The following is a 15,029-nucleotide window of genomic DNA, read 5'->3' on the forward strand; positions in this document are numbered from 1 at the left end:
TTGCATCAGTGTGGCTTAAAATGCATTTCAGTGTTATTGATGTCCGTTTGGGATTCCGAGACTGGGAGTAGCTCCGTATGGTGATTCTGGATTTGGGAGCGCGATCGGAAGTGAATTCGGAAGTCTGTAGGTCATTTTGGAGCCGTTCGGCTAAAGATGGAAAATTGAAGGTGTTTGAGAAAATTTGGCCGGAAGTGGAAATTTTGATATCGGACTCGAAATGCGAATTTTATGATTTGGATAGCTTCATTAGGTTATTTGGGACTTAGGAGTGTATCCGGAATATCTTTTTGTTGAAATATATGGATTATGGGAAAAATTTGAAAAATTTTGATATTTAATATTGTTAAAGTTGACTTTGGTCAACATTTTTGGAAAACGGACCCGGACCCATGATTTTTTGGTCTCTAAAGGTCCATAGAAAAATATGGGAGTTGAACGTGTTTCCGGAATCGAATTCCGAGGTCCCAGGCCCGAGAAATGAATTTTTTCGTGAAATTGTTTTCTGAAAATCTTTAAGGAAAATGAAAATGAAATTTGATCAGAAAGTAATGGTATCGGGCTCGTATTTTGGTTCCGACGCCCGGTACAGGTGTTATATGTTGGTTAAGAGCTTCCTGTAAAGTTTAGTTACAAACGGACGTTGTTTGACGGGATTCGGCCTTAAATTGGAAAATTTGAAAGTTTATGAAATTTGAAAGAATTCTTGGATTTAAGGCTCAAATCATTGATTTTGATGTTATTTTGGCGATTTGATCGCTCGAGCAAGTTCGTGAGATGTTTTAGAGTCAGTGTTCATATTTGGTTTGGAGCCCCGAGGGCTCAGGAGTGTTTCGGAGGTGTCTCGGAGTGATTTCGGACTTGGGAAAAATTGCAGAAAATTGCAAAAAATTCTGCTGTGCCCAGAAAATTTTAGGTGCGAGTAGTCCAGTTTCGAAGCTCATATCTTGTAATCTATAAGAAATCAGAAAAGGTGCAAAACACGAATGTTGTAGCCCATACATTCTAGTTTTTGGAAAAATAAACCATTCACGATTTGGATATCATCTCAGAAAGTTACGTTGGATCGAAAAGGGCTGCTGGAGCAATTTCGGCAGAATTTACGATGCACTTTAGAAGCTCATATCTCGGGATATATAAAGAGTTATATGGTATACAACCTATAAAATTAAAGATCTTTGAGTCTAGTTTCTAAATATTAAAACCGTTTGTCATTTGGATATTTATACAAGACGTTATGGGTGTTTAAACAGAAGGTGTCCGATAAGGAACAATTTTAAAAGGATGTACAACTTGTATAACACAAGTGCAAGGTACAACTCGATGAAGCACAGGCAAATTCTTTTATACACGGATTTAGCTCACTTTTCTTCATTTCTTCAAAATATGGACGATTTTTGGGGAGATTCAAGAGGGGATTTTCATCATCAATGTGAAGGTAAGTTATCCCCACCTATTTTGAGTTAAGTACATCAATTATGTATGGATTTGAGCATGAAAATTGTAGAAAAATTGAGGATTAAGGCATAGGGATTTGAAAATAATATTTGGTGATTTGAGGGGTCAAATGAACTCCGATTTTGGTAAATTTTATATGTACAAACTCATGGAGAGATGAGGAATCCGGTGATGTTACTTTCGTAATTTTTCGAGAAGTGGGCCCGGGGCTCGGGTTTTGCAAATTTCGTGATTTTCGATATTTTTCAAGTCTTTTCGATTGGGTTATATTCCCTTAGCCTATTGTAATATATTCCTTGTGGTTTTGGCAAGATTCGACGCGCGAGGAGGTCGATTCGAAAGGAAAGGGCATCGCGGAGTAGACTTTTGGCCATCTTGAGGTGAGTAATAGATGTAAATGCTGTTCTGAGGGTTTGAAACCCCGGACTTTCACATCGTAACGCTATATTGAGGCGTGACACGCACTCCATGGCGAGTGCGGGGTCGGATACTATTGGAGATTGTGACTTGGTCCATCCCGTGTGATGTTTATACTATACTGGTGATTGATATACTTGAAACAGTGGTAACAATGACACTGTGTGATATACTTGAAACAGTGGTAACAATGACACTGTGTGATATACTTGAAACAATGGTAATAATGACACTGTGTGATATACTTGAAATAGTGGTAACAATGACACTAGATGATATACTTGAACAGTGGTAACAATGGCACTGTATGATATAAATTGGTCAGGTAACAATGGCTGACCGGTCAGGTAACAATGACTGACCAAGATATTGCGCTTGGGCTGTAGGAGCCCCTCCGGAGTCTGTACACACCCCCAGTGAGCGCCGTCGATGATAAATAAATATGGATGTTTCGGGCTGCACGCCGCAGTGGGTATTGGAATGTACCATCATATGCATTGCATTGCATTCATGTATTTGTATTTATACTGGTGTTTAGCTGCTCAGTTCCATATGTTGCTGTATATTTGGATTTTAGCTTACTTTGTGTATTTACTGGATTTTCTTATCTTCGGACTGTAGTTACTTTTATTACTCACTGGGTCGGAGTACTCACTTTACTCCCTGCACCTTGTGTGCAGATTCAGGGCAGTCTCAGGCTCAGTAGATCCAGTTGATCAGTAGATCCAGCCTCTGGGAGTATCGAGGTAGCTGCACGGCGTTCGCAGCCATTGATCTTCTCCCTCCTATCCTATCTCTTTATTTCCGCATTATAAGACTTTGGATATACCATGTATTAGGATGATATTCTGTATTTTAGAGGCTCAGATTCGTGACCCCGGGTCCTATTGAGATTATATTGTGTATTTTGTTAAAATCTTCAGTACTTTAATCTTGCTTAATTGATATTTCTTTCCGATATTTTTGATAAATTGGGTTAAGTGTTGAATAATGGTCGGGCTTGCCTAGTAGTGTGTTGGGCGCCATCACGACCGGGATTTGGGTCGCGACACCTGTAGCTCCTGTCTTAGCATATAATGGTCCTGCTATTTTTCCTAAGTCTTTAATAAAGTTTCTTGCATAATTTACTATTCCCAAAATCTTTTGTAGCTCTTTGGTACTATCTAATTTATCTGGCATATCTAGGGCCTTTTTAGCTATATGGGGTTGTAATTTAATTTTTCCATCCCCTAAGATTACTCATAGAAAATTTATATAATTCTTACATAGTTCCATCTTCTTTTTACTAAATATTATTCCATTATCTACAAATAATCTAAATACTATCTGTAAATGTCCTAAATGTTCTTTAATATCTTTACTAAATACTAGTATATCATCTACATATACTAAAACAAATCTCTTATATTCTCCAAATATACTATATATTTTTCGTTGAAAAATTGGTGGAGCTATTTTTAGTCCGAACGTGTAACGAGCTGATCGGTCGTTTTGAACTTTTGTACTTTGATCGCTAGTTCTCGGGCATGACTTGCCCCGTATGATGTATTATGACTGACGTAAATCGATGGTTTTGGTTTTCAGAAAAATCGGAAGGAATTTGAAAGAACAGTCTTAGATGAAAGCTTTGAATTTGAAAGGTTTGACCAAGAGTTGACTTGTTTGTATATGATCTCGGATCGGAATTTTAATGATTTGGTTAGCTACGTTAGGTGATTTATAACTTAGGAGCGATCAAAATGCATTTTGGTAGTCCGTGGAAGGATTTGGCTCGAATTGGCAAAGTTAGTATTTTGGCGAATTCCCGTTGATAGGTGAGATTTTGATCCAAGGGTGTGAAATTCCGAGAGTTGTTATAGCTTCGTTATGTCATTTGTGATGTGTGTGCAAAATTTCAGGTTATTCGGACATCGTTTGGTCGGGTTTTTGAACAAAAGTGTATTTCAGATGTTTTTGGAAACTTAGGCTTGAATTCGATGAGTTTTGGGTATTCTGATGTTGTTTTAGGTGTTTTGATGATTGGAACAGGTTTTAATGATGTTATGAATTATGTTGGCAAGTTTGGTCGGGGTCCCATGGGGCTAGGATAAGTTTTGGAAGAGTTTTTGGAAGATTTTTGCCATTTTGAGCATAAGCATGTAATGATCCAACAGTCCATTTTTAGTTCTAGAGATCGAAATTAGATTTCGAGACTTCCAAAATTTCAATAATGAATTATAGGAGTGATCCGGAAAGTTTGGTCTAATTTCATCAAGTCGCGATTGGGTTTTTGACGCGAATCATGAGTTAATTGTTTAACGAGCGAAATGGATATCACACTGAGCAAACGAGCTCCGAATTGAGTTTCGATTGAAGGACTATGTTCGTATCATTATTTGTTACTCATAGGAACAAGAATCATCGAATTCCGAGATCGTATGATGGAGTTAGAGCCTTTTTAGTGAAATTAAACATTTCTGGTGCAGCAGGATCTGGAACGCACCTTTAGCGACCAGATTTATCACTTTTAGCGACGGGAATGGCTCTTTTAGCGACCCGAATAGGTTTATTAAAGCTGTTGCATTTTTCTGCTCATTTTGACCTTTTTTGGTGAAAGAACACGGCTTGGGGCGATTTTTGTGCAAGAAATCATGGGAAATCTTGAGGTAAGTCACTTGTGATCATTTCTACTCCATAATATTGAATTATCATCGAATAATCAGACTAGATTACATGTTTTTGAGGTGTAAATTGGGGATTTGGACCTAGGGATTTGAAAATAAGTTTTAAAGATTTGGAGGCCGAATTGTTATCGGAATTTAGTAATTTTGGTATGGTTGGACTCGTGGTTGAATGGGTTGTTGGATTTTGTGAGATTCGTCGAATTCTAAAGCGTGGTCCTGGGGGCCGGGTTTGAGCAATTTCGGGATTTTGATGTTAAATTGGATATTTTCGAGTGAGCTTCGCTCCCTTAGCATATTTTAATGATTATGTACTGATTGTGGCTAGATTTGGAGCATCCGAAGGTCGATTCGTGCGGGCGAGTCATCGCGGGCTAGATTTTGGACCGGATCGAGGTAAGTTATGATTGTAAATACTGTCTTGAGGGTTTGAAACCCGGATTATATGTCGTTGTGTTACTTTGAGGTGACTTGCATGCTGGATGACGAGCGTGGGGTAGAGCACCATTGGGGATTGTGACCTAGTCCATCCCGAACGAATATTTTAATGCGTATTTGATAGTTAATTGTTTGACATTATTATATTTTGGGTTGTAAACGATGTTTGGGGCCTTGTGCCGACTTGTTGAGACCCTTAGGGGCATTTTTACTATCTTTCCTCACTCTATTTGTTTGAAAGCATATTCTCAGTCATGTTTTACCTGTTTACTGCTCCAATCTGGCTTTATCACTATATTCTTAAATGTGGAAATTGTTTTGGGCTGAGTTCGCTGTTTTACTGAGATAGACCGAGGGTCTGATTGTGAGATTGATAATTGAGAGTCTGACGGTGAGGTTAGTGACTGAGAGAGGTCGAGGGCCTAGTTGTGAGTATTATATATCTATGGATCGGGCTGCACGCCGCAACAATGTATATATATATATATATATATATGCAACAATGTATATATATATGTATATGGATCGGGCTGCACGCCGCAACGATACTTATATGGATCGGGCTGCGCGCCGCAGCAATATAGCGCTTGGGCTGTAGGAGACCCTCCGGAGTCTGCACACCCTCAGTGAGCGCAGTCGACTATTTATATGGATCGGGCTGTGCACCACAGCGATGCATGGATCGGGCTGCACGCCGCAGCGGTTACTATACATGCATATGAGTGGTGTTTTTCCTGAGAGGCCTGTTTATGGACTTATTGATTTCACTCCTCTTAAAATGAGTTTCTATCGAATATTTTGATTTATTGACTGTTTTCACTCATCTTCATATTGAGCCTCTGTCGGAAAGTTGCACAAATGTTTTAAAACAACTTTTATTCAAACTGGGGTTTATGAGATGTTCAGAAATTAATCACTGATTTGGCATTGGTTATTTCCACTGAGATTTTTAAGTTATGAAGTGTTTATGATTACTGTTTTGCCCGAGGGGCTATTTTACAAACTATGTTTTGCACGAGGGGCCGACTATGGCTTTAATCTCTATTATTATCTTAAATGGTATTGAACCCCTACCGAAACTGCTAGAAAGTATTTCAAAATGATTTTTACTAAAAGCTGGATTTTAAAAGGGAAGATTGACTCGTATTATGATTTGAAGGCCTGTTGTGTTTATTGAGCCTGACGTGAATGTGGATTCATTGTTTCCTACTGCTCATCCTTTATTTACTCTTATTATTTACTGGGTTGGAGTACTCACATTACTCCCTGCACCTTGTGTGCAAATTCAGGTATATCAGAACCCGGTAGCGGGTGTTGATAGCTCAGTCGCAGAGTCATCAGAGTTAGCAAGGTGGCTGCATGACGTTCGCAACACCGCTTCCTTCCCCTCATTGTTGTTACTGTATTTAGTACATTTTTAGACTTTTGTTGTATTCAGACCTTGATAGTTGCTCATGACTAGTGATTCCCCGATGTCGGGCTGGTATTTTATTCCGCACTGTTATTCTAGGATTTTATTATGAAACATTGTTTAATTTAAAAACATAAAAATGACTCTTAATGCTTAAAGGGTTAAGGTGAGTGTTGTGTCGGCTGGCCTTGTCTTCACGAGAGGCGCCATCACGACCGGGACGGTTTGGGGTCGTGACAAAACGGAATTACTAGCCAGGTTACATAGGTCTCACGAGTCATGAGCAGGTTTAGTAGAGTCTTGCGGATCGGTACGGGGACGTCTGTATTTATCCTCGAGAGGCTGCAGAACCTTTAGGAAAAACTTCACATTCTTGGAATTCTTATCGTCCGTCCTTGATTCAGCTTGGGAAGTAACTCTTTAAATTCCTTCCACGTGTTCACATGCGCGCATGAGCGCTCAGTATTAGATGTGCCTTGTTGCCTTTTGATCCCCTGATCTAGGGGCAAGATGTGATCTCTATGAGTTGATGTTGGGCTAGTCTGAAGGACTTGAGGCCAGATCTTTGCCTAGGACTTGAGCACCGAGGTGCTGATTGTGTGAGTAAGTGTTTTGAACTTATATGTTCGGTATTGTCACTATTAGTGGGATGACGACTGGATAGCTATGTGGCGAGTATTTTAGTACTGCGAGATGTATCTATATGACTTGGAAGTGATGAGGAAGGTCTGCTGGATGATAGATGAACTATTAAGTGTTTGATTTCCATTATGATTGGATGTGTAGCCCCGAGTTATAGGCGTATGAAGAATCTTTTCATGTCCCCTAGTTGGATTGAAGTAAATTTCATGTTGCGGTATGAGTTCAAACTCAGGAAGACTAAGTGACTGTGTAATGTGTATGATGATGGAAGATATACAGAAATGTTATATTGAGGCGAAGCAGACGGGTTATCTCATGCGGAGTGTTCTGAAGTGGTGTGATCCTTATGTGTATGTTAGACGATCTCATGTGTAAGTGAAACGTACATGTTGAAATTTGAAATTTTGGGTCGCTTAAGAGAGTGGGCTTAACTCTTGTGGGTATGAATGCAAGATTTGCACTGGATGATATGTGTTTTCACAAGCTTACAAATGATTTGAGTTTAATCTCATTATGGTATTGTGGCATCAATAGAGTAAACGTGTTATGAGTTATTGGGGGTATCTTGATCTATGGCTTCGAGCCAAGTGGGGGAGTCTGCTGTGAGCAGTTGATTGCACAGTTAGGTGCTATGTTGGTTTCAGTTTGAGGCGTGCGAGTGAATTAGCTATGACTGTGGAAATTGAGATCGAGAATGGCTCGAGTAAAGGAATATTTTGACAAAGGTTATACTATGCTTTATGGAGAAAGAGAATTACGGGATGTCTTGAGTTATCGTTGGTAAAGGGTGCTCGGTGCATAGAGCAGGAGGTTGCTTGGTTGTATTAAGATAAGGATATATCTTGCGGTGTCAGATTGCTAATGAGGTACAGGTAGTCTGTTCATTTGATCAGGCTAATTGCAGTTGGAATAGTATGAATGACACTAAAGAAAGGTTCTAATGTGTTCAAGATTCTACATGTAACAATTGGGTATCTCAAAGTAGTATATATGGCTAGAAATCGAGTTTTCATTGGAAGGGTTCAAGACTTGTAGAACTTCTATGTAATTATGGGATTCTATGTATCTGTATCATGAAGGTAAAGGTAACGGATTTAGATTCGCATAAAGTCTCTTCAGGATAAAGTATTTTGATCGTGGTGCTCGTGTGAATATTTGAGAAAGTATTCGGCAACTTATGAGCATTAGACGGTGTGGCTTTATGCTTGGGTTCTGTGTGGTAAGTCTGGGTTGAAAGAATTGTAATGTTGTAGAAATAATAAGTACCGAGTTGAAGGTAAATCAAAAGGGAATTCAGATAGCTTGGATATCTTGGTAGTAGGCCGAGTTGGTATGGTGAGGATATGATTAACTCTTTGGATGGTTATGAGATAATGAGTTTCTACGGGTGTTTCGCGGGCAATTTCAGATAATTAGAGAAATAAGCTTCAGATGATTTGAGAAATGATCTGAAGATGATTAAGGAAATGGTAATGCTAATTAAGGTGATTGACGAGGGTATATGTTCCCGTATGAGGCAATGTGGTTAAGTTGATGGTACTTTGGTAGTATTGCAACACTTTTTGTCAGATCGGTTGCTGATATTCGAATTTGCTTGGCAACACAGAAAAATCTTAGAGTATCTCTCGTGGGATGATTGGGTACTAAAGGTGAGTTATATATGCGAGTGGCGGAATTGGGATCAGATATGGTAATTCGTGTGTTTTATGGACTTGGAGACTGGGAGTTCTCATATACATGTTAGTGTGTGGTTGTCAATGGCAAGATGTGGGTAAGTTAGTCAGATATTAGTATGTACTATGATTCTGTCACTGGTAGACCTATATGGATGTGTGTTTTGTATCACGACGACTTGGTTGACTTCGAGTTGCCAATGGTAAGGTGTGTGTTGATTCGTCTGTTATTGAGCTTATTAGTAATCTGGGGAGACCTATGAGTTACCTTTCTGTGTTGTGAGGCGTTATGATTTGTTGGTTATAGGCACATATGGTGCAGTTCTATTAGGGTTTCATACTGGAAGTCAAGCGGGAAGAGTAATTTGGTGTTGCTCGATGAACGACGTATTGGTTATGTCCTATCGGGTGTGCGTGGTGTATGTTATTTGTTTCACCGTGTGTGTAATGATTGCTTTTGTTCCAGACATCAAATTATGCATGGTTGTCTATTTTGAGCATAATGACTTGAGGTGTTTCATGTGGAACAGTGTTGGATAGGATCACACATCACAGCGAAGTTGTGTGGAGGTATGACCTTGCGGGTTAGATTTGTGTGTTATGTTCCTACAATGCGAGACGGGTTCTCAGCCTTGTGTTGTGGCGGTACTGGTGAGCTTGAGGTACATCTCTTTCAATTGAGTCATTTTCATGATTTGAGTATGTTCGGACCGTTGCTTATTGGTGCGCGTATTATGCAAGTGGTGTTTTAGGCCTGTATGGATGTGTTATGTCACCAGAGTAGTGTGTTGGATTAGAGGATATCGTTGGGATCTTTAATGAATAGAAACAGATTAGATTTCAGCATGTCGGGAGGATAAATATCGAGGTTCGGCTTAGAAATTTGCTATGGTCCTTGCCAAAGGAGAAGTGGCCTTACGAGTGGTTGATCTGTGAAATAGTTATAGTTTATTGTGTGTTTCATTTATCATTGGCAGTATATGGAAGTGTTGGAATGAGACTTTAGTTGATAAGAGGTTTTCTGTCGGTATTCGGTTATTACGTGCAGCTGCTGTGAATAGAAGTTATCGCTACGAGTGTTTGAGTTATGTGGTATATCATATAATTGCACCTGAGGTTGCAAGCATGGGCTATTATAGCTAGTTCAAGCCTATTCAGTGTATGAGTGTGACGTTTTGATCGTATTGATGGTTTCAGAAGTGAAAACGTGGTTCTATGATTCATAGGCTAGATTGGGTTGTGTAATTTCATCTTCTATGTGTTATCACACCTATATGAGATAGGGTGACGTGGGATCATCCCCGGGTTATGCATGGTAAAGTTATTCAACTATTGGTTGGCTTTTAGAACAACTCTTAGTACGTTCGAGGACGAATGTGTGTTTAAGTGGGGGAGGATGTAACGACCCGACCGGTCGTTTTGAGATTTTGTACTTTGATCGCCAGTTCTCGGGCATGACTTTCCCCGTATGATGTATTATGACTGATGTAGATCGATGGTTTTGGTTTTCAGGAAAATCGGAAGGAATTTGAAAGAACAGTCTTAGATGAAAGCTTTGAATTTGAAAGAGTTGACCAAGAGTTGACTTGTTTGTATATGATCTCGGATCGATATTTTTATGATTTGGTTAGCTCTGTTAGGTGATTTATGACTTAGGAGCGATCAGAATGCATTTTGGAAGTCCGTGGAAGGATTTGGCTCGAATTGGCAAAGTTAGTATTTTGGCGAATTCCGGTTGATAGGTGAGATTTTGATCCGAGGATCGGAATGGAATTCCGAGAGTTGCTGTAGCTTCGTTATGTCATTTTTGATGTGTGTGCAAAATTTCAGGTTATTCGGACATCGTTTGGTTGGGTTTTTGATCAAAAGTGTATTTTCGAAGTTTTTGGAAACTTAGGCTTGAATTCGATGAGTTTTGGGTATTCTGATGTTTTTTGAGGTATTTTGATGATTGGAACAGGTTTTAATGATGTTATGAATTATGTTGGCAAGTTTGGTCAGGGTCCCATGAGGCTAGGATAAGTTTTGGAAGAGTTTTTGGAAAAATTTTGTCGTTTTGAGCATAAGCATGTAATGATCCAAAGGTCCATTTTTAGTTCTAGAGATCGAAATTTGATTTCGAGACTTCCAAAATTTCAATAATGAATTATAGGAGTGATCTGGAAAGTTTGGTCTAATTTCATCAAGTCGCGATTGGGTTTTTGACGTGAATCATGAGTTAATTGTTTAACGAGCGAAATGGATATCGCACTGAGCAAACGAGCTCCGAATTGAGTTTCGATTGAAGTGCTATGTTTGTATCATTATTTGTGACTCATAGGAACAAGAATCATCGAATTCCGAGATTGTATGATGGAGTTAGAGCCTTTTTAATGAAATTAAACATTTCTGGTGCAGCAGGATCTGGTACGCACCTTTAGCGACCAGATTTATCACTTTTAGCGACCCGAATAGGTTTATTAAAGTTGTTGCATTTTTCTGCTCATTTTGACCTTTTTTTGGTGAAAGAACACGGCTTTGGGCGATTTTTGAGCAAGAAGTCATGGGAAATCTTGCGGTAAGTCACTTGTGATCATTTCTACTCCATAATATTGAATTATCATCGAATAATCCGACTAGATTACATGTTTTTGAGGTGTAAATTGGGGATTTGGACCTAGGGATTTGAAAATAAGATTTGAAGATTTGGAGGCCGAATTGTTATCGGAATTTAGTAATTTTGGTATGGTTGGACTCGTGGTTGAATGGGTTGTTGGATTTTGTGAGATTCGTCGAATTCTAAAGCGTTGTCTTGGGGGCCGGGTTTGAGCAATTTTGAGATTTTGATGTTAAATTGGATATTTTCGAGTGAGCTTCCCTCCCTTAGCATATTTTAATGATTATGTACTGATTGTGGCTAGATTTGGAGCATCCGAAGGTCGATTCGTGCGGGCGAGGCATCGCGGGCTAGATTTTGGACCGGATCGAGGTAAGTTATGATTGTAAATACTGTCTTGAGGGTTTGAAACCCCAGATTATACGTCGTTGTGTTACTTTGAGGCGACTAGCATGCTGGATGACGAGCGTGGGGTAGAGCACCGCTGGGGATTGTGACCTAGTCCATCCCGAACGAATATTTTAATGCGTATTTGATAGTTAATTGTTTGACATTATTATATTTTTGGGCTGTAAACGATGTTTTGGGCCTTGTGCCGACTTGTTGAGACCCTTAGGAGCATTTTTACTATCTTTCCTCACTCTTTTTTTGAAAGCATATTCTCAGTCATGTTTTACCTGTTTACTGCTCAAACTGGCTTTATCACTATATTCTTAAATGTGGAAATTGTTTTGGGCTGAGTTCGCTGTTTTTCTGAGATAGACCGAGGGTCTGATTGTGAGATTGATAATTGAGAGTCTGATGGTGAGGTTAATGACTGAGAGAGGTCGAGGGCCTAGTTGTGAGGATTATATATCTATGGATCGGGCTGCACGCCGCAACGATACTTATAAGGATCGGGCTGCGCGCCGCAGTAATGTAGAGCTTGGGCTGTAGGAGCCCCTCCGGAGTCTGCACACCCTCAGTGAGCGTAGTCGACTATTTCAATGGATCGGGCTGCGCGCCACAGCGATGCATGGATTGGGCTGCACGCTGCAGCGGTTACTTTGATTTCAGTTATTGTGAGAGATATACGGATCGGGCTGCACGCCGCAGCGGTTACTATATGGTACCAATTGAGTGTGAATGTTGAGTGCGAGTGTTGATTGGTACGAGTTGAGTCACGAGTGACAGAGAGGCTATCCCGAGGGGCGATTGATATATACATGCATATGAGTGGTGTTTTTCCTGAGAGGCCTGTTTATGGACTTATTGATTTCACTCCTCTTAAAATGAGTTTCTATCGAATATTTTGATTTATTGACTGTTTTCACTCATCTTCATATTGAGCCTCTGTCGGAAAGTTGCACAAATGTTTTAAAACAACTTTTATTCAAACTGGGGTTTATGAGATGTTCAGAAATTAATCACCGATTTGGCATTGGTTATTTCCACTGAGATTTTTAAGTTATGAAGTGTTTATGATTACTGTTTTGCCCGAGGGGCTATTTTACAAACTATGTTTTGCACGAGGGGCCGACTATGGCTTTAATCTCTATTATTATCTTAAATGGTATTGAACCCCTACCGAAACTGCTGGAAAGTATTTCAAAATGATTTTTACTAAAAGCTGGATTTTAAAAGGGAAGATTGACTCGTATTATGATTTGAAGGCCTGTTGTGTTTATTGAGCCTGACGTGAATGTGGATTTATTGTTTCCTACTGCTCATCCTTTATTTACTCTTATTATTTACTGGGTTGGAGTACTCACATTACTCCTGCACCTTGTGTGCAAATTCAGGTATATCGGAACCCGGTAGCGGGTATTGATAGCTCATCCGCGGAGTCATCAGAGTTAGCAAGGTGGCTGCATGACATTCGCAGCACCGCTTCCTTCCCCTCATTATTGTTACTGTATTTAGTACATTTTTAGACTTTTGTTGTATTCAGACCTTGATAGTTGCTCATGACTAGTGACACCCCGATGTCGGGCTGGTATTTTATTCCGCACTGTTATTCCAGGATTTTATTATGAAACATTATTTAATTTAAAAACATAAAAATGACTCTTAATGCTTAAAGGGTTAAGGTGAGTGTTGTGTCGGCTGGCCTTGTCTTCACGAGAGGCGCCATCACGACCGGGACGGTTTGGGGTCGTGACAAAACGGAATTACTAGCCATTCGAAGTGTCCTTCTAGACAAGTAAATGCAGTCCACTCAATGCTTTCTTCATGCATCTTTACTTGCCAATACCCTGATTTATAGTCAAACTTGCTGAATATCCTTTTTCCTTGTATTCTATTTATTAGTTCTGTTTTATCAGGTAACTTATATCCATCTGTTCTAGTGTTATCATTAAGTCTTTTGTTAGTTTATTACCATTCTCGCCTTTCCTCTTACCATCTCACTATGGTTTCTAACCATAAAGGCTGCTGACCTGTGTTTCGAAGTGGATCTTCTTATTACTCCTAAATTTATAAGTTCTTTAATTTGAATTTTGAAGTCTTCTGGATCTTTATTTGTAGCTTCTATTGAGGTTGTTTTAATTATATATTCTGGATTAATTATATCTAGTTTACTCATAACTTTATTGTTTTCACAATGTTTTAAAGGTTTTTCTCCTATTATTTCTATTTCATCTAATATTTTTATTATATTATCTAGATCTTTTTCATTCTTTATTATTCCTATTTTTTGTAGTCCTGTTTTAAAATTGTATAATTCTGTTTCAATATCTATTAAAGTATAGTCTTTTTCTAATATATCTCTATCTTCACTTTCTTCTAGTATTAAGGTTTTAGATTCTTCTTTAATCTTACATCACGTATTTTTATCTTTACACTCTTTACAACATTCTTTTTGATTTTCTTGCAAGTTTTTCTGGCTTGCGTTCAGTCGTATTCTTATCTTGGTTGCAGTGTCTATTGTTTGTACTGGTGTTTGTTTAATATTTTTAAAGAATATTACTCCATCTCTACTCAGTAGACAACTACCATTATTATGTAATATAAAACTTAATCCTAGTACAAAGTCTACATTTATGCTTAAGTCTCTTACCCGAATTTTATCTACCTTGTAGCTGGGTTTATAGAAATCTAAACATGCATTTATAAGGCTAATCTGTGATTTATCTATATAATGTTTGTATATATTATGGGTTCCATCCATCGGCATAGCTGCAACTGGCTTTTCTAAGGTTTTGATTAGATTTGGGGGAACTATCTTTTTATTTATTATACATCTTGTGCACCCGGAATCTACTAGAGTAACGTTTCTATTTCATAATCTTCCATTTTGATTCTTGCTAAAATCTTTATTGTACTTTATTTTTTATCTTCATTACATATTAGTGTATCATAATTTTCTATAATCATTAGTTCTTCTTCTACTGTTGTTATGTTTTCTTTTATATCTTCTAATTTCTCTTTTCCCTTTATCATTTTCTGTATTCTTTTTTCTAGTTCATTTATTCTAGCTTCTAATGTCATTATTCTCAAATTCATGATATGATCATTTATTTCTTGGTATTTTTCCTCTTTATTTATTTTTGTTTCAAAATCTTTTTCTATACATGAAATACATCCTTCTAGTTAGTACAATTTACATTTAGCTCTTTTATTTCTACTAGGGTACCATTTGCATATAAAACACTGATTACTATCTAATCCTTTATTTCTTTCAAAATTATGGGTACACTCTTCTGATATGTTTACAAAGGTATTTTCTTCTAAATCTAATTTTTCTAATCCTATTT

The sequence above is a fragment of the Nicotiana tabacum genome, chromosome 20, assembly GCF_000715075.1.
Source record: "Nicotiana tabacum cultivar K326 chromosome 20, ASM71507v2, whole genome shotgun sequence".
In the NCBI taxonomy this organism is placed as follows: domain Eukaryota; kingdom Viridiplantae; phylum Streptophyta; class Magnoliopsida; order Solanales; family Solanaceae; genus Nicotiana; species Nicotiana tabacum.